The following is a 26,260-nucleotide window of genomic DNA, read 5'->3' as shown; positions in this document are numbered from 1 at the left end:
CCAGTGGTGTCCACACTCAGACAGGGAGGGGCCTTGTGCCTGGACAGATGGTCGGGGGGGTGACCTCAAAGGGTGCCAGGGGGTCCGCCATGGGAAGCACAACCACTTGGGACCTACTCTCCTCCCCAGTGTCCTCAAGCTCCTCCCAGGAGATTCTGGGCTGTTTGTTAAGCAGACAGCCTGCCCTGCCTGAGGACGACCCCATGTGGAATCCATCCTCCCTCAGACCTGCTCCTCCTTCCCACAGTCCCCCAGGGCACTCTGTCCAAGCCAGGACTCTGGGCATCCCCTGGCCCCTGCCCACCCTGCTTTGGGCACAGAGGCTGCTCTGGCTTCCAGCTGGGGCTAAACCATTGGAAGAAACCAACTCTAAAGGGAGCTGGGAGGCAGGGGTGAGGCTGGGGTGTGGGCTCCTCAGGCTCCCCCCTCACTGGGCAGTGATCCCTCTGGGTGACCCTCCCCTCCTCTGGGCCTGGGGCGGTGACGACTCCTCCCGTGCTGGCTTCCCTTGGTCTGCACGCGGTCCGTCCACAGTGCTCTCCTCCAGCGCCCCCGTCCCTATCCTCTCAGTAACTCCCCAGGCGACCCCGTGTCCTGTCCCCTCCCCCAGCCCGCCCAGCACAGTATCACAGGCAGCCGGGGAGCCCGGGGAGCCCTGGCACTCACACATCTTCAAACATCTTTTCCATATTCACATTTTGTCATGACAGCAGAACCTGCTTCTTGTGCAAAACGCCCAACAGTGCGGAGAAGCAAGAGGTGAAACGTGGGAGTCCCTGGCCCCCAGCCCCCAGCGTCCCTATCCCCTGCCGGTCCTGCACCCACAGGTGCACACCAGAACATGCATCTGGCGATTCACACAGTGGACGCGGCTCGCGCCTACGAGCCTTGAAGGTCTTCCTGTGTCTGCAGGCTCAGATTTCGGCTTTGTGTAGAATGTGGTTTGGTGTGCACGAGCGCTCAGCTGTCCCACGCTTGTGTGGCACTGACAGGCCTGCATGGGCATTCTCCCCTGGCATCCACACGCCAGTGGGGACACCACTGCAGGGGGGAGGGGCTGTGTGTGCAACATCTGACAGGCATCAAGTCATCCCCCACAGTCCCAGTCTGCTCTCTCCCAACACCACACGAGGGAGTCTACTATGCCACATCTTAGTCAACACCGGTTTGGTTTTTTGTTTTTGTTTTTTTTTTTTTCTTTAAAAAAAGATTTATGTATTTGAAAGGCAGAGTTACAGAGAGGCAGAGGCAGTGGGGGGAGGTAGTCCCTCAGCTTGGTTCACCCCAAAGATGGCTGCAAGGCAGGAAACCAGGAGCTTCTTCCAGTTCTCCCACATGGGCTCAGGGGCCCAAGGCCTTGGCCATCTTTCACTGCTTTCCCAGGCCATAGCAGAGAGCCGGATCAGAAGTGGAGCAGCCGGGACTCAAACTGGCGCCCATATTGGATACTGGCACTGCAGATGGTGGCTTTATCTGCTACACTACAGTGCTGGCCCCTGGTTTGTGTTTTATTTGAGTGAGAGAGCGAGAGTGAGAGAGAGAGATGCCTGCCTGGGCCAGGTGAGCAGCTGGGGACTGGGAACTCCACCTGGTCTCTCAGGGTCCTAACCACTGGGCCCTCACTGCCGCCCTCCAGGTGCACAGTAGCAGGAGCTGGAATTGGGGGAGGAGCTGCAACCCCAGCCCAGGCGCTCGGACAGGGGATGCAGGTGTCTTAACCAGGCGCAAAATGTCTGCCCAGATGCTGGGGTCTTCTTCTTCTTCTTCTTCTTCTTCTTTTTTTTTTTTTTTTTAACATCTATTTATTTACTTGAGAGACAGAGTTACAGAGAGAGAGAGAGAGAGAGAGAGAGAGAGAGAAAGAGAGAGAAAATGGCTGGAATAACCAGAGGCTGGGCCAATCCAAAGCCAGGAACCAGTATCTTCTCCCAGGTCTCTGTGGGTGCAGGGACTCAAGCACTTGGACCATCTTCTACTGCTTTCCCAGGCCATAGTGGAGAGCTGGATCGGAAGTGGCACATCTGGGACTCAAACTGGTGCCCATGTAGGATGCCGGCACCGCAGGCATTGGCTTAACCTACTAAGCCACAGCGGCAGCCCCGATGCTGGGTTCTAAGAAGAAAACCTGACCTCGTGAATTTCCTGCATAACACGGCTCCCCTGTTGGGTGGACGGCACAGACTTTCTACCCCATTAGTGAGGACCCTGCACAGCATCTCCTCCCATGAGCAGGGGAGAGGGGTGACTTCACAGCTGCCGTGGAGAAATCCCACAAACCCCTTCAGCTCAAGGTCATCGTCAACAGTCGGCATGACAGCACCGAGTCCCGGAACCCTTGTTGTCATGACACAAAGAGGACCTCTGCGTGATCTTCCTCCCCAACCCCAGAACCCCCTGGCTATTCACGAGCACAGCATCGGACAAAGCCCAGCAGTGGATCCCGGGGCCCCAAGCCAGCGGTCTCCGGAGGAGCCGAGCAAGGTCCAAGCATCGTAAGGACTAGACGTCAGGCGACGTGCTGGCTGGGATCCTGGGGCAGAGACAGTGACAGCAAGCAAAAACTAAGGGCATCTGAGCACAGTGCGGACCTCAGCTAATAAAGATGTGCCAATACTGGGTCATTCGTTGTGCAAGCGTCCTCATACTAAGGAAGGTGTTAACAAGAGGGGAACTGGGCGGGCGAGGACTCAGACTACCTGAGTCCTCTAGGAACTTAAACTGTCCAAAAAAATAAAGTTGAAAAACATCCAGAACCCCCTCCCGCGGGCTGTCCTGCAGCTCCTGGCTGGCTGTTGGACTGGTTCCCCTCCTCCCTCCTGCAGGCCCCTCCCACCCGCACTGTACGTGGAAGTCAAAATTTCTAGAAAACACCATTCCGTTCTCTCCAGGCTGTTGAACACTATGTCCCTCTGTGACTGGACTTCCCTCTCGGTCCCCAGACAAGGTCAAGCCCATCAGGGAGACTGCTGCCCTCCCCTCTGACCTGGAGCCCAGGAGGTGGTGCAGAAACAGCTTCCGGGCCGGGAACTGGGGCTCAAACAGAAATACGTCCGCCCACGGGTGGGCTGGGCAGAGCTCTGGGTCTGAGGGGACTCCCTTCCTGGCCTCTTCCGGCCTGGGTGGCTGCAGCTTCCAGGGTGCCGGCCATCACTCCCAGCTCTGCCTCCATCTTTGCCGCGCCTGCATCTCCAGGTGGCTGGCTCTCTTTCTGCGTTGCTCCTCTGAGGACACCAGGCCTTGGATTGAGGGCCCAGCTGGATAATGCAGGATAATTCCTGCACTCAGAAGCCTGGCTTACATCCACCAAGCCCCTCTTGGCCAAACAGGCAGCATTTACAGGCTCTCAGCCTTAGGGCATGGACGGATCTTTTGGAAGCAACCAGCCAGTCCCCTACAGGGTGCCCGAGGCCCCCTGCTGGCTCACCTGGCAGGCAGCTTCCTCTTGTCCTTGGGTTGGCCCTGCCCCGGGCAGGTGAAGGCAGCCTTGGGCGCCCCCTGGCCCCCCAGGGCCCCGGGGCTGCTGTACTGGCGGGGATGTAAGTGCTCCCTGTTGCAGGTGGGAGGCAGACACTGTGATGGATTCCACCGGGCGTTGCTTATTGAGGGTCAGCCGCTGGAGAAGGGAGGGGAAGGAGGCAGGATTAGGCGATGGGAGAAGCTGGACAGTTACGCAGGGCCAGGGCCAGGGCCAGGGCCAGGGGAGCCGCCCATCAGGGTCTTCCCAGGGCAGGACGGAATACCTGGATCTTTAGGGGATCAGTCACTGTTTGCTCTTTGGTGAGGCGGGGGTGATGGCAGCCGCTGCCTCCTAGGTCAGAGAGGTTCAACGGGAAGCCCCGGGGACTCACAGCTGCCGTCTCCAGCAACCCTCAAGGCGGTTGTCTGGTTCTCTTCCCTCTGCAGAGGCAGAGGCCAGGACTCAGAGAGGAAAGCAGCTTCCCAAGGCCACCCAGCTCGGAGGGGCTGGGCAGGTGCACTAATGCCAGAACCCAGGGTCCCGCAGGTGCCCCCTCCAAACCCAGCTCTCCTGCCCTTGTGCCTCGGGGGCTGGGCCCTGTTTACCTTCCTCCCAGCCACTGCCCATTCCCATGCCCCAAACCTTGGGAGACCCCACTAGGGAGCCCTCCTCCCCCGCTCTCCTGGCCATGGCTCCAGCCTCCCGGGACCCCTCACAATTCCCTGAGCACTGTGCTCACCGGCTCTGCCCCATGTTCTGCTGGCCCCTGCCTGGAAGGGCCTCCTGGCCCTGCCTCTCCAGTGGCCCCGATGGGCCAAGCAGGCCCTCCCCAGCGGCCCTCGGGACTGCCCCTCCCTATCCCAGTCACAGCAGAGTTGCCTTGGGTCTTGTGCGACCCTGTTGCCCCAGCTGACCACAACTTTCAGAGGGGTGAGAACCACAAGGGAATGGCTCGTGCACGGCCGGCTGCGGGCCCTGGCCTGGCCTGGCCACTTGTTCTTTGGGAGCCTCAGTTGGCGCAGAGCTTGGCCAGCCACCAACAAGGCACCAGTACACCCTGGCTCTGGGCTGCTGGCCCATGCACGCGCCCTGTCCCTGCCTGCGGGGCGAGCCGGGGCTGCCAGCTCGCGCTCAGCTGTCCCCTGGCTTTCGGTTGCGTTTCTTCCCGCCTGCTCCAGTCCTCGGTTTCTCTTCTGTTGAACCGGCTGTCGTCACAGTTCCTCGCAGCTCGCTGGGTCAGGAGTGAGTGAGGGTTCAACTTCTGGGGCCGGGCCCGGGTTGGGGGGTGGATTTGCCAGTGGGCCACTTCCTCCTTGTGCCGTGCAGCTGGGAGCCAGGTCTGCGCTGGTGCCGGCCTCGGCCTCAGGCGTCCCCACCAAGCCAGCAAAAGCTGCCCCTTCGGAACAATTGCAGGCTTCAGCTGGGGCCCAGGGCTGACTGAGGGTGGAGGCTGAGGCTGTCGCTGCCATCTGGCAGTGTGTCCCCTTCCCCGACCCCTACCCCCGGCCGCCTCTCCTTTGTCCTCTCAGAGCCACAGTCACACCCACAGCCCAGGTCCTGGGGTTTGGCCTCCTCCAGAGCAGAGTCCCCCAGTCCTGGCAGCCCGGGCACTACCGGGCTCCATGTTCTGACAGGTCCTGAGGGAGTCGGGGTCTCAGAAGGTGGCCAGGGCCAGCCCTGACAACCTGAGAACTTGGGAAGCAGGCCCCGCCCCTGTGCCACCAGCGCAGTCAGAGGAAGTCTTGGTGGCCCCAAAGAACGTGGCTCGCCCTTCCCACTGGCGGACGGCAGGAAGACAGCCTGAGAGCCAGTGCACGCTAGAACTTCTCCCCTCCTCTTCCCTCTATCCAGCAGGGCGGGGCACTGTCCTCCCGACCCTCAGGGAGCTTGTGGCGAGGCCCAAGGCACTTCCTGGGTCGCATTTCACTGCTCCTGGGGGGAAATGCTGCCAGCCGGCCCTCACTGGGGGAGTTGGGGTGCCCCCAGGCAGGCATGGCCACGTGCTGCCCACCCCCCCGAGACCCTGCCAGCCCGGCCCAAGGCCTCAGGGTGTGCAGCAGCAGAGAGCTGGGGTCCATAGGGCTGGCCAATGACTGTGTGGCCTCCCCAGGGCACTCACACAGCCGAGTGTGTGGGCTCCACTTGCCCCCACCCTGAGGTCACCAGGCCCGGCTTTCCCTTGGCGCCCATCCTCAGTGGCCTCAGAGGACCTGCTGCTGAGCCTGTCCTAGCCACCCGGGGACCACACCCACAGTGGCCTTGCTCCCAGCAGTGCCCGCAAGAGGCCCTGGCCAGCCCAGCCCCTGGCAACAACTCAACCCTCCTGGGGGTCCTCCACTCCTTGCAGAGGCTCCAATGCACCCCTTCTCCCCACAGGGAGTCCCCTGCCCCTGCCTAGGGGTCCCCCCCCCCGATCTGGGAGACTGGGGCTCCTCCTGTGCTCCTGGCCTGGTGATTGACACTGGTTCAGCACCCCTCCCTGGCCGGCTGCACACACACAGCCAGCAGGAAATGGTCCCGAAGGTGCAGGAGCCCCAGCACCTCCCCCACCCCCACCTCTGCCTGGAATCTCCTCTGGCCTCACAGAAAGTCGCTTCAATAATTTATTTGGACGTTATCACAAGCCCGTGCTAGTGCGGGTAGGAAGGGCGCCGTGGCTGGAATGACAAGTGGAGCAGCTGTGCTCACCTGGACGCTGCGGGGGGAGGGGAGTAGGGCCACCGTCCCTGGCTTCGGCATCTTGCACCGCCAGGCTCATCTGTGGGTGGGTGGGTGGGTGAAGAACCATCTCTCTTGTCTCTCTCCAGCAGCCAAGTGATGAAGGGACCCCCTCCCCCGCCAGTGCCCTGGGCCCCAGGGGTCCTGCTGCTTCAGGGTCCTTCTCCCCTTCCTCCCTGCTGGCCAGGCACTCCCCACTGTGCCCAGATCCACCCAGAATGGCCAGAGGCCTGCTCTGTCTTCTTCCCTCCCTCCCTCCTTGGCTTCTCCAAGGCGAGATGTGAACATCCCGGCACGGCTGTGAGCGAGACAGGTCCCAGTCCTCGAGGGGCTGTGACAGTGTGCATGGACAACAGGCAACAGCCAGTAAGATGGGCCACTGGGAAGCTGGAGCACTGGCTGCAGGGAAGGGAGGGGGAGGTGCAGGGGCAGAGTGGCAGACACAGGGACCGGGCAGGTGGGCGTGGAGACACAGAGAGGCGCTGACTGCAGAGAAGGGCAGGGCGGAGAGTCACGGCCTGTGGGCCTGCTCAGGGGTTTGATGTCCATTCTGCGTGGGGTGGGAAGTCATCCGGAGGAGTTAAGCTCCAGCGGCGAGTGATGCTGCGCTTCTGTTAACACACAGAGCGCCAGGGGAGCAGCGGGAGGGCCGGCTGGGGTCACCACGTAGGCGTGGCTGTGGCTTTGACCTGCCTTCCCGTGTGAGGCCCTCCCACTGACGACCATGTGTAGTCTGAGGGTGGCCGGGCCTGGGATGGGACGCCCTCAGCACCACACAAGTGAGGAGGGTCGGCTGTACTCTGCACACAGCTCACTGGCAGCCCGGCACATGCTCTGATCAAATATTTAGCTCCTTGAGAGCCCTGCCTGCAATATTAATGTGGCGGCCAGAGGCCCTGGCAGCAGCCATGCCGAGGCCTCGCCCGGAGAAACATGAGCCCTGCTGGCCCCTGAGTGGCACAGAGATGCTACAGAAGAACCTCTGCGCACACTTGTACTCCGGAACGTTCCATTGCTGGCGTCCGCGCGGCGTCCAGGGACTTCTTCCAAGTTTATATAGCTTTCCCTGCCGAGGTTGTCTTCTAGAAATCGGGATGAAGAAAACCATCGCAAGTGTGGAGAAAGCTTCGTGCTTAAGAATTGTCATCTATTATTGATAATCGTAGGAAGAAATCCCCCAAATTCCCACCCATGAGATGGGTGAGGGCGATAGTAGCACATGTCCTTGGCAGAATATTTAAAATGATGCTGCCAAAAAAAAATGTGTTAATTTGTGAGACCATTATTGTGGTATCATTAATGAAAAAAGGCAGGGTAAGAAAACGCGGTATCTAGTGTACCACAGTTGCTAAGGTAACTTTAAGCTGGGACACATGTCTTTGTCTCTCAGGCTTCTGTTTCCTTGTGTAAAAAATCCACACAGCTCTCATCATGGGGCTCACAGGTTAAGGCATAGCCTGCTATGCCAGCCTCCCAGGTAGGCACCGGTTCCAGTCCTGGCTGCTCCGCTTCAGATCCAGCTCCCTGTTAGTGAACCTGGGAAAACAGCGGAAGATGGCCCCAGTCCTTAGGCCCCTGCCTCCCACCTGGGAGACCCAGATGTCGTCACAGGCTCCTGGCTTCAGTCTGGCCCAGCCCTGGCCCTTGTGGTCATTTGGGGAGTGAACCAGTGGATGGAAGATCTATCTCTAGGTGTCTCCCTCTCTCTGTGTAACTTTGCCTTTCAAATAAATATAAATCATTAAGAAAATAAGAATAAGCTGGCGTTTAGACATGGCCTAGCACTCTGTCCATCACACAGTGGCCAAGCAAGTTGAGACCGGAAGACGCTGTCCTGTACCACGGGCGATCTGCTGTGTAAGCAGTAGGATGCTGAGTACTTTTCATTTCCTTCATTCTCTTCTGTTTCCTTTGCTTTTTACAACACGGCAGGTTATTTACACAAGGACACTATTTCCAACAACCTTTATTTTATCCATTTGCCAAATATTTGCTGAGTGCCTACAATGCACCGAGCACCATCGTAGGCTTTGAGATTCGAAGATGGACGAGACAGGTGGGAATCTCTGCCTCTGTTGAGCTTACGCTGGGCACAGTGAAGAGCAGGGCTAGTAACTCAGTACGCCGTGCCGCTGTTGGAAGGTACTAACGGCAACTGCGGGCAAAGGAAGGCAGGGATGGAGACTGGGGCAGGCGCAGCGCTCCTGCGTCCCATACCAGAGGGCCTGGGTTCGAGTCTCAGCTCCACTTCTGAGTCCAGCTTCCTGCTGATGCACGGGTGGTGGCTCCAGTGCTTGAGCCCCTGCCCCCACGTGGGAGGCACTGCTTGGGTTCCAGGCTCCTGGTTCAGCCTGGCCCAGCCCTGGCTATCACAGGCATTTGGGGATTGAACCTGAACATGGGCCATCTCTCTCCCTGCCCCCTCTCTGCCTTTCAAATGAATAAAAATTTTTAAATAAAATAAGGAGGGTGGTGGGTGAGCTGGGCGTATCCTTGCTGTGCAGGGCTGGCCCTGAGGTGGGCACGGGCAGCTAGGGAGCAGGGGGATGTAACTCAGAGAGGACAGGGCCTGGGGATCACAGTCAGGATGCTGATTTTGTCCCAGTGAGCTGGGCCAGACCATTGTAAACTCAGGAGGGGGCTGAACCCACTCGCTGTCGGGTCATAGGGACACAGACAGAGAGGAGGATGCCGGCAAAGGCGGTGAGGTCCAGGCCCATGTGGGAGACGTGAGGACAGAGGAGCCCGTGGAGCTGCGGGTGAGTGTGGGAGGACAGAGAATCTTCCAGGACGATCCTGAGGTTTCCGCCTGAGCCGCTGGAAGGAGGAGCTGTCCCTGTGGATCAACCAGGGGATGAGGGGGGAAAGGAGTCTCCAGGAAAATGAAAGAGGGCAGAGAGAGGGAGGGAGGGAGGAAGAGAAAGAGAGAGAGGCGCTCGATGTGTGCGGCTCCCGGGGCACCTGGGTGGAGGCGGGGAGGCGGCCCTGGGCATCGGGGGAACCTGAGTCTTGAGTGCTGAGAAGCGGCCCACAGCTGGGCGAGGGAAACGCTGGCCTCCCCGGACACACCCGCCTGCTCCTCCGATGGCAGTGGGCTCGCTGGGTCCCAGCAGCCCTACTGCGACTGCCCCCTGAGCACGACTCCCCACTGCAGCCTTCCTGCCAGAGGGCCCTTCCCTGTGCCCTCACACCTGCAGCACAGCGGCACAGGGAGCCCTGCCGTGGCCGGCACAGTGGGAGGAAGTCCACCTCCTGGACCACTGGAGCCCTCCCCCCCCCGCCCCACCTTCCCATCTGTCTTCCCACCCCCAGCAGGGCCCACCCTGCTTCCTGGAGACCCCTGCCCTTGCCTGGGGCCCAGGGGAGGCCCCACGGGGTAGGGGGCAGGAGGAGCACTGGGCTTAGGGAGAGTCCGTGTGCACTGTTTTGTGCCTTAGCCTGTACCCTCTGTCCCCCTCCCTCCAGCAGCAACCTCCCACCCATTCCCTACACCCCCTCTACCCACCCATGTATCCAAGACCCATGGGCCCACACGCATCCCTGCCCAGCCCGCAGGCCAAGCACACCTGCTCCTGGCTGCCGCCTCCTAGCCTGTGCTTCTGCCCTCCCTGAGTCTCAGCCTGGCCCCGCCCCTGTAAAATGCAGGTGCCCAGCAATGGCTGCTGGGAGCGGCACAGGACACTTAGGTGTGACATCCCCTCCGGTCCTCTGCAGGGCAGCGGGGCAGCTTCCTCTGGGGCATCCCCAGTCCCCAGCCTGTCCCTCCCACCCCCACCTCCCCGCTCCTTAAGCACAGATGGGAAGAGGGGGCAGGGTGGAGAGGAAGGTGCCCAGCGGGGAGCTGGCAGCTGCTTCTCATCCGGAACCTCCCGCTCAGGAGCACACGAACTGGTGCCCTTCTGGGAAGGGTGGGAGGGGAGCCGAAAGGCTGCGGATGAGGCACACAGGTCAGCGCCGGGGCTCGGGCAGCAGCCCACAGGTGAGGGAGCGTCCTGGAGCTGCGGTCCCAGCCAAGAAAGGACCCATGGACACCTGCTGTCCTACGCAAGGGCCTTGTGATGGTGGCGACTTTCGTTTGCTTATCCTGGTGGGATAACAGGGTAAATGGCAGGGGCCAGGCAATCATTTCAGGGAGGAAGAAACGGAGCATCAGACTGAGCAGTGCACAGGGCCAGCACTGTGCACAGCAGGTGAAGCTGCTGCCTGAGACGCCAACATCCCATGGGAGCGCTGGTTTGAGTCCCAGTTACCCCATTTCCATCCAGCTCCCTGCTAATATACCTAGGAAGACAGTGGAAGATGGCCCAAGTGCTTGGGCCCCTGCCACCTATGTGGGAGACCTAGATGGAGTTCTAGGTTCCTGGCTTTGGCCTGGCACAACGCTGGCTGTTGCAGTCATTCAGGGAGTGAACCAGTGGATAGAAAATCTCTTTCTCCCTTTTTGTAACTTTGCCTTTCAAGTAAATAAAATAAATCTTTTAAAAAAATGAGCAATGGGCACATTTCCCCTCCACCAGGGTCTCTGCCGAAGCTCCCCTCCAGGGCCTGGCGGGGCTGGGGGGCTGGGCCAGGCTGGCTACCATGGTTCTCCTTGCCCAGCGGGCTCAATCCCGCTGCACAGAACAAAGATGGCTACAGCCCCTCTGAGTGTGGGAGCAGGGAGTGGGAGATAGACTCTCTGGGTGACTCTCAGTGCCCCTGAGCCTTGTGAGCCACTGTCCCTGATCCGGGATTGGACTTAATGATGCACCTGCCAACTCCACAGGCTGGATGTGGCTGCCCAGAACAAGACAGGATGCCCCCGAAACTCAGGCACCACACCTGTGCATCCAACCAACCATGGATTGGAAGTATTCACAAAAAATAATGTGTCAGTACTGAACAGGTACAGAATTGGGTTTGCTTTTTGTATATTTTATTTATCTATTTTCATTTTATTTGAAGGATAGAGAGGGATCCATCTGCTGGTTCACTCCCCAAATGCCTGCAATAGCCAGGGCTGGGCCAGCGGAAGCCAAAAGGCAGGAACTCTATTTGGGTTTCCCACATGGATTGCAGGGACCCAAGTCCTTGAGCCGTCACCTGCTGCCTCCCAGGGTGAGCGTCAGCAGGAAGCTGGACTGGAAGTGGAGTGGCTGGGACTCAAGCCAGGTCTACAAAAATGGGCTGTGAGTGCCCAGGCAGCAAACACTCACCCTCAGAGTCTCTTTCTTGTCATCATTCCCTGAACAAGGCAGGATGAGTGGGCCTCAAAATATCCGTGGGAAAATAGAATTAAAAGTTTGTTTAGGGGGAGGGGAGAAGGAATATTATCCACAAACTAGATTTAATCCACTCAAAGCTAATTAAAAATAAACACTAACAGAAAATAAGAAAAATGAAAATCAGTAAATACATGTGAGTTCATTTTGGTGCGGTGCTGGGCTGGGGGAACTTTGAGGGTTGGCATCTGACTTTTCTCTGGGTCCCTGGCACTCGGCACAGACCCTGGTACAGAGTGGGCTCCAGGGAATAGTTGATGAATGTGTGGGTAGATGAGTGACCACATGGAAAAATGGATGGATGGACAGATGGACGGATGGATAGAGGCATTCCGACTTCCTGAGGTGTTACTGAATATTTTTTTAAGAAAAGCTTTACTAACATGTTAATATTTGGAAGGTACTAACGGCAACCGCGGGCAAAGGAAGGCAGGGATGGAGACTGGGGCAGGCGCAGCGCTCCTGCGTCCCATACCAGAGGGCCTGGGTTGGAGTCTCAGCTCCACTTCTGAGTCCAGCTTCCTGCTGATGCACAGGTGGTGGCTCCAGTGCTTGAGCCCCTGCCCCCACGTGGGAGGCACTGCTTGGGTTCCAGGCTCCTGGTTCAGCCTGGCCCAGCCCTGGCTATCACAGGCCTTTGGGGATTGAACCAGAACATGGGCCATCTCTCTCCCTGCCCCCTCTCTGCCTTTCAAATGAATAAAATTTTTTAAATAAAATAAGGAGGGGCCGGCGCCGCGGCTCACTAGGCTAATCCTCCGCCTAGCGGCGCCGGCACACCGGGTTCTAGTCCCGGTCGGGGCGCCGGATTCTGTCCCGGTTGCCCCTCTTCCAGGCCAGCTCTCTGCTGTGGCCCGGGTGTGCAGTGGAGGATGGCCCAAGTGCTTGGGCCCTGCATCCCATGGGAGACCAGGAAAAGCACCTGGCTCCTGGCTCCTGCCATCGGATCAGTGCGGTGCGCCGGCCGCAGCGCACCGGCCGCGGCAGCCATTGGAGGGTGAACCAACGGCAAGGAAGACCTTTCTCTCTGTCTCTCTCTCTCACTGTCCACTCTGCCTGTCAAAAAAATAATAAAAAAAAAAAAATAAAATAAAATAAAATAAGGAGGGTGGTGTGTGAGCCGGGCATATCCTTGCTGTGCAGGGCTGGCCCTGAGGTGGGCACGGGCAGCTAGGGAGCAGGGGGATGTAACTCAGAGAGGACAGGGCCTGGGGATCACAGTCAGGATGTTGGTTTTGTCCCAGTGAGCTGGGCCAGACCATTGTAAACTCAGGAGGGGGCTGAACCCACTCGCTGTCGGGTCATAGGGACACAGACAGAGAGGAGGATGCCAGCAAAGGCGGTGAGGTCCAGGCCCATGTGGGAGACGTGAGGACAGAGGAGCCCGTGGAGCTGCGGGTGGGTGTGGGAGGACAGAGAATCTTCCAGGATGATCCTGAGGTTTCCGCCTGAGCCGCTGGAAGGAGCAGCTGTCCCTGTGGATCAACCAGGGGATGAGGGGGGAAAGGAGTCTCCTGGAAAATGAAAGAGGGCAGAGAGAGGGAGGGAGGGAGGGAGGAGGAGAAAGAGAGAGAGGCGCTCGATGTGTGCGGCTCCCGGGGCACCTGGGTGGAGGCGGGGAGGCGGCCCTGGGCATCGGGGGAACCTGAGTCTTGAGTGCTGAGAAGCGGCCCACAGCTGGGCGAGGGAAATGCTGGCCTCCCCGGACACACCCGCCTGCTCCTCCGATGGCAGTGGGCTCGCTGGGTCCCAGCAGCCCTACTGCGACTGCCCCCTGAGCACGACTCCCCACTGCAGCCTTCCTGCCAGAGGGCCCTTCCCCGTGCCCTCACACCTGCAGCACAGGGGCAGGGGGAGCCCTGCCGTGGCCGGCACAGTGGGAGGAAGTCCACCTCCTGGACCACTGGAGCCCTCCCCCCCCCGCCCCACCTTCCCATCTGCCTTCCCACCCCCAGCAGGGCCCACCCAGGCTTCCTGGAGACCCCTGCCCTTGCCTGGGGCCTAGGGGAGGCCCCACGGGGTGGGGGGCAGTAGGAGCACTGGGCTTAGGGAGAGTCCGTGTGCACTGTTTTGTGCCTTAGCCTGTACCCTCTGTCCCCCTCCCTCCAGCAGCAACCTCCCACCCATTCCCTACGCCCCCTCTACCCACCCATGTATCCAAGACCCATGGGCCCGCATGCACCCCTGTCTTGCCCGCAGGCCAAGCACACCTGCTCCTGGCTGCCGCCTCCTAGCCTGTGCTTCTGCCCTCCCTGAGTCTCGGCCTGACCCCGCCCCTGTAAAATGCAGGTGCCCAGCAATGGCTGCTGGGAGCGGCACAGGACACTTAGGTGTGACATCCCCTCCGGTCCTCTGCAGGGCAGCGGGGCAGCTTCCTCTGGGGCATCCCCAGTCCCCAGCCTGTCCCTCCCACCCCCACCTCCCCGCTCCTTAAGCACAGATGGGAAGAGGGGGCAGGGTGGAGAGGAAGGTGCCCAGCGGGGAGCTGGCAGCTGCTTCTCATCCGGAACCTCCCGCTCAGGAGCACACGAACTGGTGCCCTTCTGGGAAGGGTGGGAGGGGAGCCGAAAGGCTGCGGATGAGGCACACAGGTCAGCGCTGGGGCTCGGGCAGCAGCCCACAGGTGAGGGAGCGTCCTGGAGCTGCGGTCCCGGCCAAGAAAGGACCCATGGACACCTGCTGTCCTACGCAAGGGCCTTGTGATGGTGGCGACTTTCGTTTGCTTATCCTGGTGGGATAACAGGGTAAATGGCAGGGGCCAGGCAATCATTTCAGGGAGGAAGAAACGGAGCATCAGACTGAGCAGTGCACAGGGCCAGCACTGTGCACAGCAGGTGAAGCTGCTGCCTGAGACGCCAACATCCCATGGGAGCGCTGGTTTGAGTCCTGGTTACCCCATTTCCATCCAGCTCCCTGCTAATATACCTAGGAAGGCAGTGCTTGGCCCCTGCCACCTATGTAGGAGACCTAGATGGAGTTCTAGGTTCCTGGCTTTGGCCTGGCACAACCCTGGCTGTTGCAGTCATTCAGGGAGTGAACCAGTGGATAGAAAATCTCTTTCTCTCTTTTTGTAACTTTGCCTTTCAAGTAAATAAAATAAATCTTTTAAAAAAAAAAAGAGCAATGGGCACATTTCCCCTCCACCAGGGTCTCTGCCGAAGCTCCCCTCCAGGGCCCGGCAGGGCTGGGGGGCTGGGCCAGGCTGGCTACCATGGTTCTCCTTGCCCAGCAGGCTCAATCCTGCTGCACAGAACGAAGATGGCTACAGCCCCTCTGAGTGTGGGAGCAGGGAGTGGGAGATAGACTCTCTGGGTGACCCTCAGTGCCCCTGAGCCTTGTGAGCCACTGTCCCTGATCCGGGATTGGACTTAATGATGCACCTGCCAACTCCACAGGCTGGATGTGGCTGCCCAGAACAAGACAGGATGCCCCCGAAACTCAGGCACCACATCTGTGCATCCAACCAACCACAGATTGGAAGTATTCACAAAAAATAATGTGTCAGTACTGAACGCGTACAGAATTGGGTTTGCTTTTTGTATATTTTATTTATCTATTTTCATTTTATTTGAAGGATAGAGAGGGATCCATCTGCTGGTTCACTCCCCAAATGCCTGCAATAGCCAGGGCTGGGCCAAAGGAAGCCAAAAGGCAGGAACTCTATTTGGGTTTCCCACATGGATTGCAGGGACCCAAGTCCTTGAGCCGTCACCTGCTGCCTCCCAGGGTGAGCGTCAGCAGGAAGCTGGATTGGAAGTGAAGTGGCTGGGACTCAAGCCAGGTGTGACAAAAATGGGCTGTGAGTGCCCAGGCAGCAAACACTCACCCTCAGAGTCTCTTTCTTGTCATCATTCCCTGAACAAGGCAGGATGAGTGGGCCTCAAAATATCCGTGGGAAAATAGAATTAAAAGTTTGTTTAGGGGGAGGGGAGAAGGAATATTATCCACAAACTAGATTTAATCCACTCAAAGCTAATTAAAAATAAACACTAACAGAAAATAAGAAAAATGAAAATCAGTAAATACATGTGAGTTCATTTTGGTGCGGTGCTGGGCTGGGGGAACTTTGAGGGCTGGCATCTGACTTTTCTCTGGGTCCCTGGCACTCGGCACAGACCCTGGTACAGAGTGGGCTCCAGGGAATAGTTGATGAATGTGTGGGTAGATGAGTGACCACATGGAAAAATGGATGGATGAACGGATGGACGGATGGACGGATGGACGGATGGACGGATGGTTGGATGGATAGAGGCATTCCGACTTCCTGAGGTGTTACTGAATATTTTTTTAAGAAAAGCTTTACTAACATGTTGATATTTCAGCAAAGTTATTGCAACGGGTTGAAAAGGCAGACAGACATACTAGTACAGGCTATAAAGTAACAAAGGAGTTTTGTACGATGAAAATATTGCAGACTTGTGGGATTCACTGAATAACTAATAGGCCCAGACAAGGAGCTACATCTGAACAGTCAGATCCAGTATCAGCACCTACAACCTTGCTGGAAGTACAACCTTCCAGGGCTTCATCCTCTCCTCACACACTTTCTCTGAGGGATGACACCGCCCTCGAGTCCCAGAGGAGCGCAGGGGCAGCCCCCAGAGCACACAGCAGGCCGGCGCCGCGGCTCACTAGGCTAATCCTCCGCCTGCGGCGCCGGCACACCGGGTTCTAGTCCCGGTCGGGGCACCGGATTCTGTCCCGGCTGCCCCTCTTCCAGGCCAGCTCTCTGCTGTGGCCCGGGGAGTGCAGTGGAGGATGGCCCAAGTGCTTGGGCCCTGCACCTCATGGGAGACGAGGAGGAGGCACCTGGCTCCTGGCTTTGGATCAGCAAGTTGTACCGGTCGCAGCGCGCCTGCCGCGGCAGCCATTGGAGGGTGAACCAATGGCAAAGGAAGACCTTTATCTCTCTCTCTCTCTCTCTCTCACTGTCTACTCTGCCTGTCAAAAAAAAAAAAAAAAAAAACAAAAAAAAACACGCACATGGCAGAGGGAAAGCTGCACGACTAGGACTTGAAAGCTTTGCAGGGGCGATCACTGACCTCACGACGGGAACCAATCCTGCTGCACGCAAGGGAGGTGCAGGGATCCCAAGGTTTGTCAGGAAGGTCGTTAAAAATCAGCTATATACAGAATCATTCCTATCGAATTGTCATTTCTCTTAAGTTATGTTTGTAACAAACTATAATGAAAATATTTATTACACTCGCTTATTACACATTCAGGGACATTTATGTGTTTGATGGTTTAGCGTCCGTTTTATCATGCACGCACACGACATCTTCCCAACATTCAAGGTGATGCAGCAGTGACAGAAGTCGCTCCGAGTTACTGGGCACTGCTTTGATTAGGGGTCATCGCTATAGTAAAACAGAGCCTCAGTTTCAGGAACTGAACAGCAGAAACAGATCTCACAAGATGTGAGTCACGGCAAAACTGGGAGCTCTCTGCAACCTGGGAGACGCGTTAGCAGAACCGCAGGCCCGGCCACTCCCAGCACAACCCTGGAGAGAAGCCTGCCGCTCACTGGACGCCAGCCGAGACAGGACTCGCCCAAGGCTACGGCTACCTGGGGGCAGGCAGGAAACAAACTGCACTGGGCTGACCCACGCACCTTGTCTTCAATGGCTTTAATTTTTTTTTTTTAAATTTTTTTTTTTTTTGACAGGCAGAGTTAGACAGTGAGAGAGAGAGAGACAGAGAGAAAGGTCTTCCTTCATTGGTTCACTCTCCAAATGGCCGCCACGGCCGGCCCGCTGCGCCGATCTGAAGCTAGGAGCCAGGTGCTTCCTCCTGGTCTCCCATGCGGGTGCAGGGCCCAAGCACTTGGGCCATCCTCCACTGCCTTCCCGGGCCACAGCAGAGAGCTGGACTGGAAGAGGAGCAACTGGGACAGAACCTGGCGCCCCAACCGGGTGCTGCAGGTGGAGGATTAGCCTAGTGAGCCGCTGCACCGGCCGTCTTCAATGGCTTTAAATTAGAGAAAGGGGAGCACTTTATTGTGTTTGCTCAGAACCTAACCCTAAGGTTACAGAGCCCTACACAGGTTGGAGACACAAGGTGGACGCAGAGCGACCGGAGGTCCTTGGAGTGCATGGCACCGTGACTCTGCAGCAGAGACAAGGAGTGACGCTCTGGAGAGCAGGCAGGGACAGACAAGGGTCCCGGCTGGAGGGACCCTTGTCATAATGAGTCTCCATGCATAAGAAAACACTACAGGCTGTTAAACAGGCCAGACGGCCTTCAAGGAAGGGCTGGCCCAAGCTTCTCCACTTCTGCGTACAGGTTCTTCCGGTTTCTTCGAACTGCTGCCGATCAAGCCAGTTCTCCAGCTCCGCGGGGACCTTGGTCTGGAACCGGCAGCGGGTGCCACTGCTGTGGTCTCGCTGAATGACACCAGCACCTGCTGCGGCCTCCTGGGGAGGGCTGACCCGGCCGCCTGCCTCCTCTGCCCTCCAGCTGCTGTCGCGCCACCGTCACCTTCACTTACGCCCTACTGCAAAAGACTTCCCTGAAAATGAGCTCTGTGTTGTTACAGGTCATGGGAATGGAAAGGGAGCCGGAATGTCGGAGAGAAGAGTCCAGAGTGTCCTGGTGGTGAGCAGGAGGAGCAGGACGTGAGCCCAGGAGACGGAGGGAGAGTGGAGGGCCTGCACCTGCCGGGGCCCCAAGCAGGCCTGGGCCTCCGAGCAGAGCTCTGGGCACGGGCGCCGGCGGTGTTGGTTCTGTCCTCCTTGCTGCTTTCTCTGGTGATCCACGTGATGCCTCCTCCTGGTGAAAGCTTCCACGCACCACGGCACGGCCCCCAGCAAAAATGACGTCACTGCAGACCCCCACTGCAGACCCCCACAGGTAAGGTTCAGGCGAACCCCGCTCAGACATCTCTCCATGCACCTAATGTGGACGCTCGCACAGCTATGTGGGCTACTCCCGTGACACCCGACACAAGCCACTCCTCCCTACACCAGGCCACCTCCCAGTGTCATCACTCAACACCTCCATCCTCATTCAGAAGGGGAAGGGATTTAGCTCACAGATGGGAGTCCACTGGCCCACAGGTCTCTGCTCTGTGTTCTCTCTCCCCTTCCCCTCCTTCCCTCCCATCTTTCCTTTAAAAAAAAAAAAATATATATATATATATATATATATATATATATTTGAAAGGCAGAGTTACAGGGAGAGAGGGACAGAGAGAAGTCTTCCATCTGCTGGTTCACTCCCCAAATGACCACAATGGCCAGGGCTGAGCCAAGCCAAAGCCGAGTCAGGAACTTCCTCCAGGTCCCCCCTGTGGGTGCAGGGGCCCAAACCCTTGGGCCATCTTCTACTGCTTTCCCAGGCCATTAGCAGGGAGCTGGCTCAGAAGAGGAGCAGCTGAGACACAAACCAGTGCCCATAAGGGATGCTGGTGGCGCAGGCAGCAGCTTTACTCTCTACACCACAGCTCTGGTCCCATATTTCCTTTTTAAAAATATCTAGTTGGGGCCGGCGCTGTGGCACACTAGGTTAATCCTCCACCTGTGGCACTGGCATCCCATATGGGCCCTGGGTTCTAGTCCCAATTGCTCCTCTTCCAGTCCAGCTCTCTGCTGTGGCCCGGGAAAGCAGTGGAGGATGGCCCAAGTGCTTAGGCCCCAGCACCTGCATGGGAGACCAGGAAGAGGCACCTGGCTCCTGGCTTCGGATCAGCACAGCCCTGGCCATTGTGGCCATTTAGGGGGTGAACCATCAGATGGAAGACCTTTCTCTCTGTCTCTCTCCCTGTCTGTAACTCTACCTGTCAAATAAATAAATAAATAAATCTTTAAAAAAATATCTAGTTATTGGGGCTGGTGTTGTGGTGTAGTAGGCTAAGCCTCTGCCTGCGGTCCTGGCATCCCATATGGACACCAGTTCATGTCCCAGCTCCTCCTCTTCTGATCCAGATCTCTGCTATGTCTGGGAAGGCAGAGGAAGATGGCCTAAGTGCTTGGGCCCCTGTACCCATGTGGGAGACCTGGAAGAAGATACTGGCTCCTGGTTTCCAATAGACTCGGTTCCAGCCATTGTAGTCATTTGGGAAGTGAACCATCGGATGGAAGACCTCCTCCCCACCCCCCCAATCTGTAACTCTGCCTCTCAAATAAGTAAATAAAATATTTTAAAATTTAGTTATTTAAGTCATTTGGGAGGCAATGAGACAGAGAAAAGCAGAGAGAGAGAGAGAGAGAGAGAGCGCGAGAGCGAGCTGCCATCTGCTGGTTCACTCCCCAAATGCCCTCAATAGTCAGGACTGGGCCAGGCAGCAGCCAGGAGATGGGAACCCAATCCAGTCTCTGACATGGGTGGCAAGCCCCAGGCACTTGAGCCATCACCTGCAGCCTCCCAGTGTGTACACCTGCAGGAAGCTGGACAGGAAATGGAGCTGGGACTGAAACCAGGCCCTTGCGTCTGGGATGCGGGCATCTCAGGATTTTTTTTTAAAGATTTATTTTTTATTTATTTGAAAGAGTTACAGAGAGAGGTAGAGACAGGGAGAGAGGTTTTCCATCTGCTGGTTCACTCCCCAGATGGCCCCTGGATGCAGAGGCCCAAGGACTTGGGCCATCTTCTACTGCTTTCCCAGGCCATTGCAGAGAGCTGGATTGGAATAGCCAGGACTCGAACCGGCGCCCATATGGGATGCTGGCACTTCAGGCCAGGGCTTTAACACACTGTGCCACAGCGCCAGCACCCCCAGGAAGTGTTTTTTTTTTTTTTTTTTTTGTTTATCTTTTGACAGGCAGAGTGGATAGTGAGAGAGAGAGAGACAGAGAGAAAGGTCTTCCTTTTGCCGTTGGTTCACCCTCCAGTGGCCACCATGGCCAGCGCGTTGGGGCCAGCGCATCGCGCTGATCCAAAGCCAGGAGCCAGGTGCTTCTCCTGGTCTCCCATGGGGTGCAGGGCCCAAGCACCTGGGCCATCCTCCACTGCACTCCCGGGCCACAGCAGAGAGCTGGCCTGGAAGAGGGGCAACTGGGACAGAATCCGGCGCCCCGACCTGGAGTAGAACCCGGTGTGCCGGCGCCACTAGGTGGAAGATTAGCCTAGTGAGCCGCGGCGCCGGCCCCCAGGAAGCATTTTAAGCACTGCGCCCAATGCCTACCCCTGCTCTCCTTCTTAAAGGAATGAATCTCCTGGAAGCAAAGAAGCAGAGAATTGCGAGTCTTGCGTGGAGCGCGTGAATGGATGACTTCTCAGTGTTGCGTTTAGCGTGCTCCATACCCCACAGGCAGCCTGTGCGCCAGGTCTGTGCCCTTTCCTCCGAAGAGCTTGAACAAGAGAGCGTCGGTGCCTCCCGCGACTCGGGCCCTGGCAGATGCGAAGCGAGCAGAGACTCCACATGTGCTCCGCCCAGGGCTTGCTCATTTGTGCCACTGCCATTGCCAGGACATGAATGAGTCCCATCCGGCCCAGGGAGTCCCCGGACAAGGCCAGAGGCCGCGGGGCGCACAGCCGCTGCAGCCAGGCCACAGGCTTCTGAGGGGGAAATGAGTGTGGCTCAGGGCTTTCAGGTGTCTGTGCCTTGGCAGGAGCTGACTGATAGACCAGGGCGCATGGCCGAGCTGCTCGAGCTCTCTGGGACCTGAAGAACAAGGGTAGGAACGAGAGACTCAGTGAAGTGGCTCACAGGCTGTCCAGTGCGTAGTGAGCGCTCTGCGCCGGCTGTTCGTGCACAACCTTCAAGGGATGTTTGCGAACCATGCAGCCCGCGAGCGAGCGCTGCAGTGAACTTGGTGCGTTCCCGCAGGCACTGCCTGGATGGCTAGGACGGCGGGTTATCACAATCTCCGCGATAAGGAAGGGACTGTGCTGTCAGAGGGCGTGCACAGAGCACATGCCAAAGCCTCTGCCCGAGCCTCGTCACGCCAGGCCAGTTCCCCTCTGGCTCCCAGCCAGGGGCAGGGGTCCTGGAGGCCAGGATTAAGGAGCCTCAGTGGTCAGCAAGTGTTTATGGAACTCCTCCTGTGTGGGGTGTCTGGCACACAGTAAGTGCTTACTAAGTAGTAGTCACTAATTTTTTTTTAAAGATTTATTTATTTGAAGGTCAGAGTGACAAAAAGGGAAAGAGAGCAAGAAATTTTTCCATCAGCTGTTTCACTCCCCAAATGGCTGCAACAGCCAGGGTCGGGCCAAGCTGAAGCCGGGAGCTTCTTCCAGGTCTCCCATGTGGGTGGCAGGAGCCCAAGCACTTGAGCCGTCTCCTTCTGCCTTCCCAGGTACATTAGCAGGGAGCTGGATGGGAAGCAGAGCAGCTGGGACTCGAACCGGGGCTCATATGGATGCTGGTTTCCCAGGTGGCGGCCTAACCCACGGCACCACGGTGTCAGCCCCTAGCAATCACTATCGATCTCATTACTGTGTTTTGCCAGTTTTCACTTCATTCGTCAATCTGCTTTTCCAACATCTGCCGAGAGCACCGAGTTCTGGGGACGCAAAGGTGATCAGGTGTGTCCCCTCCCCCCGGAGGGCTGGTCTGGAGCTGACTGCCATGCATCCTAGTTCAGGGTCAAGGGCAGAAGATGTGGAATGAGCTGGCCTGAGCCTGAGTCCCAACCCTCTTACTTGCCACAGTGCGACCCTGGACAAGCTGCTTACCCTGGCCGCGATTCATCCGTAAAATGGGAATGTTAGTGACGCTCAGGAGGTGGCCGGGTATACGGGCAGAGCTCCCAGAAGGCCGTGGGGCCCACAGCGAGCACTCAGTGGGCTCTGTCGGCTGTGACTACTGTTCGCAAGGTTCCACAGTGTGACCTGGAGGGAGCTGGGAGACTCAGGGCCTGCGGGCAGCAGCGCCGCCCGGGAGCTGATGGCCTGGAGGGCCGTGCTGAGGAGCCGTCTAAAATGGAATCTGACTCCAGGAAGCAAAGCCCTGAGCGATTAGAACCGCTGGCGTGAGCGAGAGAGGGGAGGGCGGGGGTGCGCGGGTCACCTGCCGGCCATCCCTGAGCCAGCCTGAGCAGCTGGTGTTACAGACAGGGGGCTCAGCCCCCGGGAGCAGGGGCGGCGGGCCCAGGCTAGAGCTGCTGGCCTGTCCCAGGCTGCCCACTTCCTGCCGCCCTGGGGGAAGCCGAGGAGCCCGCCTGCGCCGCTCCCTCCGGGGCTCAGAAGCTGGATTTAAGCAGCGTGGAGGCAGCCGCGTGAGCTGTGAGTTGGGGCTGGTGAGTGTGCTTGCGTGGTGTGAATGCGGCGCAGTCAGCAGATACAGAGCCGCGCTGGAAGCCGAAGCGGGGAGCACTTGTCTTTTTTTCCCTTAAAAAGGCATGATTTTTAAATATATATATACACATATATATACTGCAAGCAAACAGCCCTCCGGGTGGATTTTGCTTCTCTGCTGCTGACATTGGGAAATGCCAAACAAAGCCGGCTCAGCTCTCCTTGGGCTGTGCCTCCGGCAGAGGGGACCCTCTGCTGCCTCTCAAGAAGACGGGGCAGACGCTGCAGCTCGGGGCACAGGGCTGCTGACGCCTTGGGAAATGTGGCTTTCCAGCCTGTGTGGACATGGGCTCTGGCACGCAGACCCCAGCCCAGCCTTCCCCACCAGAGACCACCAGCCCACTCCACAAGCGGTCTGTTCTACCCTAAAACCCAAGACCCCAAATCTGTGTATTTTAGGGTCCTCCCTCCCCGAGGTCTATGGTCTTGAGGCTCGCATACAGAGGGTGCCTATTCGAGTCGTTTTGGCCCATGGAGGCCGATGACGTTTGAGGCTGACCCAGCACTTGAATCCCCTTCCACCTGCTGGGAACCGGGACACCCAGAGGTTTCCTCTCCTGCCCTTGAAATGTGGCATGGATTCTGCTCGGCTACGCTGAGGCCTTGACTCCCGGAGGAGGGACCCAGAGCAGCGAGGAGCGTGGAGCTGGCGGCTAGGAAGGTGACTGTGGTGGGGAAGTGGGTGGGCTCCGTGACGGCCAGTTGGGGTGGGCACTGGGACGGCCAGCTAGGGTGGGCGCTGGGACGGCCAGCTGGGGTGGGCACTGGGACGACCAGCTAGGGTGGGCGCTGGGACGGCCAGCTGGGGTGGGCGCTGTGACGGCCAGCTGGGGCGAATCTCAGCCTTTCTGTGCCTCCATTTCCCTATCTACAACACAAGTTAACTCTGAGCTCGTGAGGGCTGACGGGGGTCACTGTCCCTGCTCTCAGTGGGGTCCCCTGTGGGCCTCCGGACCCTGGCACTGGGCAGGAGGGGGGCACCCTAGGTGGGCTGATTCTAAGGCACAGTGTGGCTGCTCCTCGTGGCCCGGCTGCCCCTGGCTCCCACCAACCTCCTTTCAAAAGGCCCTTTTCTGCTTTGCTGTCCTTGAGCAAGGCCTCTGACCTGTATGGGACACAATCAGTCCCCAGAACATTGCAGAGGACGCTGTGGCATCCATGCGTGTGCCTGGGGCTGCCTTGGAGTAAGGGTGTAATATTGGTTGTCTGCCTGGGCCTCCACGCACCTCCTCCTCCAGGCAGGACTGAGTGCCTTCTGTTTCCCCCTCACTCCAGCGCACTTGTGGGCTCAGGATAAGTGACCCAATGGCTCTTGGAAATTATGAAGAAGTTTGCCACGGGGGGATCATAGTTCAGCAGAGTGAGCGGAATCCTTAGCAGACCTTGGTTCAAATCCTGCCGGTGTCACACCGTCTTTGGATAAATTGGCTCCTACCCCCGGCCTTCCTGGTGGTTAGGAGGCTGACGTCCAGGGAGCCCCATAGGGAGCCCGGGAATGCATCACACCGGCATTACAGTGATTCCACGGGACAGGTCGGTGATTGACCTCACTAAGGAGTGGTCCGGGGAGCAGGTGTGGAGCTCCGGCGAATAAGAGGCTCCCGTCTACATGAAAGTGCCCAAGTCCGATTCCTGTTCCAGCCCAGGCCTCCAGCTTCCCGCCACTGCAGGCCCTGGGAGGCAGCAGCGACGACTCAAGTAGTTGGGAGACCCAGACTGATTTCCCAGTCTTGACTTTGTGGGCCTTTGGGAAGTGAACCTGCGGGCGGTGTTACGGGTGACACGGCAGCAGAGGGAAGGCTACCTCAGGTCTTTGTCTCAAATGGAAGAAGAATTTCCAAGAGGACAAGGCAGAGAGAAAAGCAAGACTTATTTAAGCCAGAGACCTCCTGGCAGAGGGGACTGGAGGGGGCTCCGGGAGAGGAAGGGCCCTCTCCGGTTCACACCACAGCCCAGCTCTGCGGCCCAAGATGGCGCTGGCGCCGACGGGGAGCTGCAGTTATTATTTGGGGCACACAGCCTCACTCAGGAAGTGGTGGCTTTGGGATAATCCGGCCTTTTCATTCCTTTCACTGTGTCTTGCAGGCACCTGCTCCATTCAGGAAGAAAATAGGTTTAAATTGAAAAGTGCTTCTTCCGCAGTGGTTCATCACCAACTCATTGAAGTGTGCCGTGCAAGTACAAGGCTTGGCGGAGGGCAGAGGGAGAGGCAGAGTCTGTGGGGGAGGGAGCGGGGGAGGGGGCTCCTCCTCCTGGCCTGTGCTGGTGGGGGCGGGGGGGGGGACACGGTCCTGACTCCGGGGCAGGGGCAGTCAAGGGCACTTGGCCACACCCTTGGCAGAATATGGAAAGTTTCTAGTCACATGAAAATGCTTACATCAAAGCGTCGAACAAGACACACAGGATACAGAATTGTATGGCGGGGCGGGGCGGGGGGGGGGGGCCCGGCCACCTAAAACTGGACAGAAATTCCTCACAAACGGGACCACGAGCTCGCCTTCCGTCCAGGATGGAGCAGCAGGGGCCGGGTTGGTCCATCCACCCGAAACAACCAAAGCAGCGGCAAAATCGAGGCGATGATGCATTTCAGACACTGAACTACAGGCAGCGCAGGGCAGCAGTCGGGAGAGGAGACCAGGGAGCAGGCTTGCCGCCTGGCAGCTGGAGGGGAGAGAGCCGCAGGCTGCGGGGGCAGGGGCGGAGCAGGCAGAGCCCAAGCCCCCAGGGTTGATGGCTCAGAGCCAAAGCCCAGGGAGCGCAGGTGCTGGAGGTCACCAGCAGTGTCCAGAGTGAGGGCTGAGGCCTCGCACAGGGCCTCCCTCCGCCCGCAGCTGCAACTGCCCCGGGCAGGTGTGAGGACTCACTAGGCTGGGGAGGGGCTTCCGGGAAGGTTCAGGGGAGCCGCGTCTGGAGCTCACCCAGCACGAGGCCGAGCCCCCTCCGCTCATCCCAGGAATATAAGGTCGGCTTAATACTTAGAAGCCAGTCCATGAGGGGCAGGTGTCTGGCCCAGCAGGGAGGGAGCCAGTGGGGATGCCCCAGGAGCCACATCAGAGTGTCTGGGTCTGTGTCCCGCCTCGGCTCCCGAGGCCAGCTTCCTGCCAATGCACACTCCAGGAGCAGCAGGGGATGATACAGTGCCTTAGGGCCCTGTCATCCACGTGGGAGACCCGGATGGAACTCCAGGCTCTGGGCTGTAGCTTGACCCAACCGCAGCTAATGTGGCCATTTGGGGAGTGAACCAGAGGATGACAGAGCTCTCTCGTCTGTCTCTGCCTCTCAAATAAATAGAAATCAAAACAAACAACCCAGTCAATGTAATTCATCATATAGTCATAAACCAAAAAAGAAAAACACATGAAGGGGTGGTTGTTGGGCACAGTGGCTAAACGGCCACTCAGGGCACCCTGGTCCCCTGCCCGAGCACCTGGGTGTGAGTCCCAGCTCTGCTCCCAACTCTGCCTTCCTGCTAACGTGCACTCTGGGAGGTGGCGGTGATGGCTCAAGTAGCTGTGTCCCTGCCACCCATGTGGGAGACCCGGACCCAATTCCCAGCTCCAGGCTTTGGCCAGCCTGGCCCAGCTCT

At 58.2% G+C, this 26,260-nt stretch overlaps 1 long non-coding RNA gene across 1 annotated transcript; it reads left to right on the top strand.

Annotated features, from left to right (window-relative positions):
* Positions 1 to 4,569: 4,569 nt before the first annotated feature.
* Positions 4,570 to 24,895, top strand: LOC138850324 (uncharacterized). Its single transcript, XR_016236756.1, has 3 exons — positions 4,570 to 4,699; positions 17,975 to 18,288; positions 24,760 to 24,895. It is a non-coding gene; the product is annotated as an uncharacterized LOC138850324 (long non-coding RNA).
* Positions 24,896 to 26,260: the final 1,365 nt, after the last annotated feature.

The sequence above is a fragment of the Oryctolagus cuniculus genome, chromosome 7 (genome assembly GCF_051225735.1).
Source record: "Oryctolagus cuniculus isolate XC-2025 breed Fujian yellow rabbit chromosome 7, ASM5122573v1, whole genome shotgun sequence".
NCBI lineage: Eukaryota > Metazoa > Chordata > Mammalia > Lagomorpha > Leporidae > Oryctolagus > Oryctolagus cuniculus.
The sequence above is the reverse complement of the archived record's forward strand: the minus strand, read 5'-3'. Positions and strand labels throughout refer to the sequence as shown.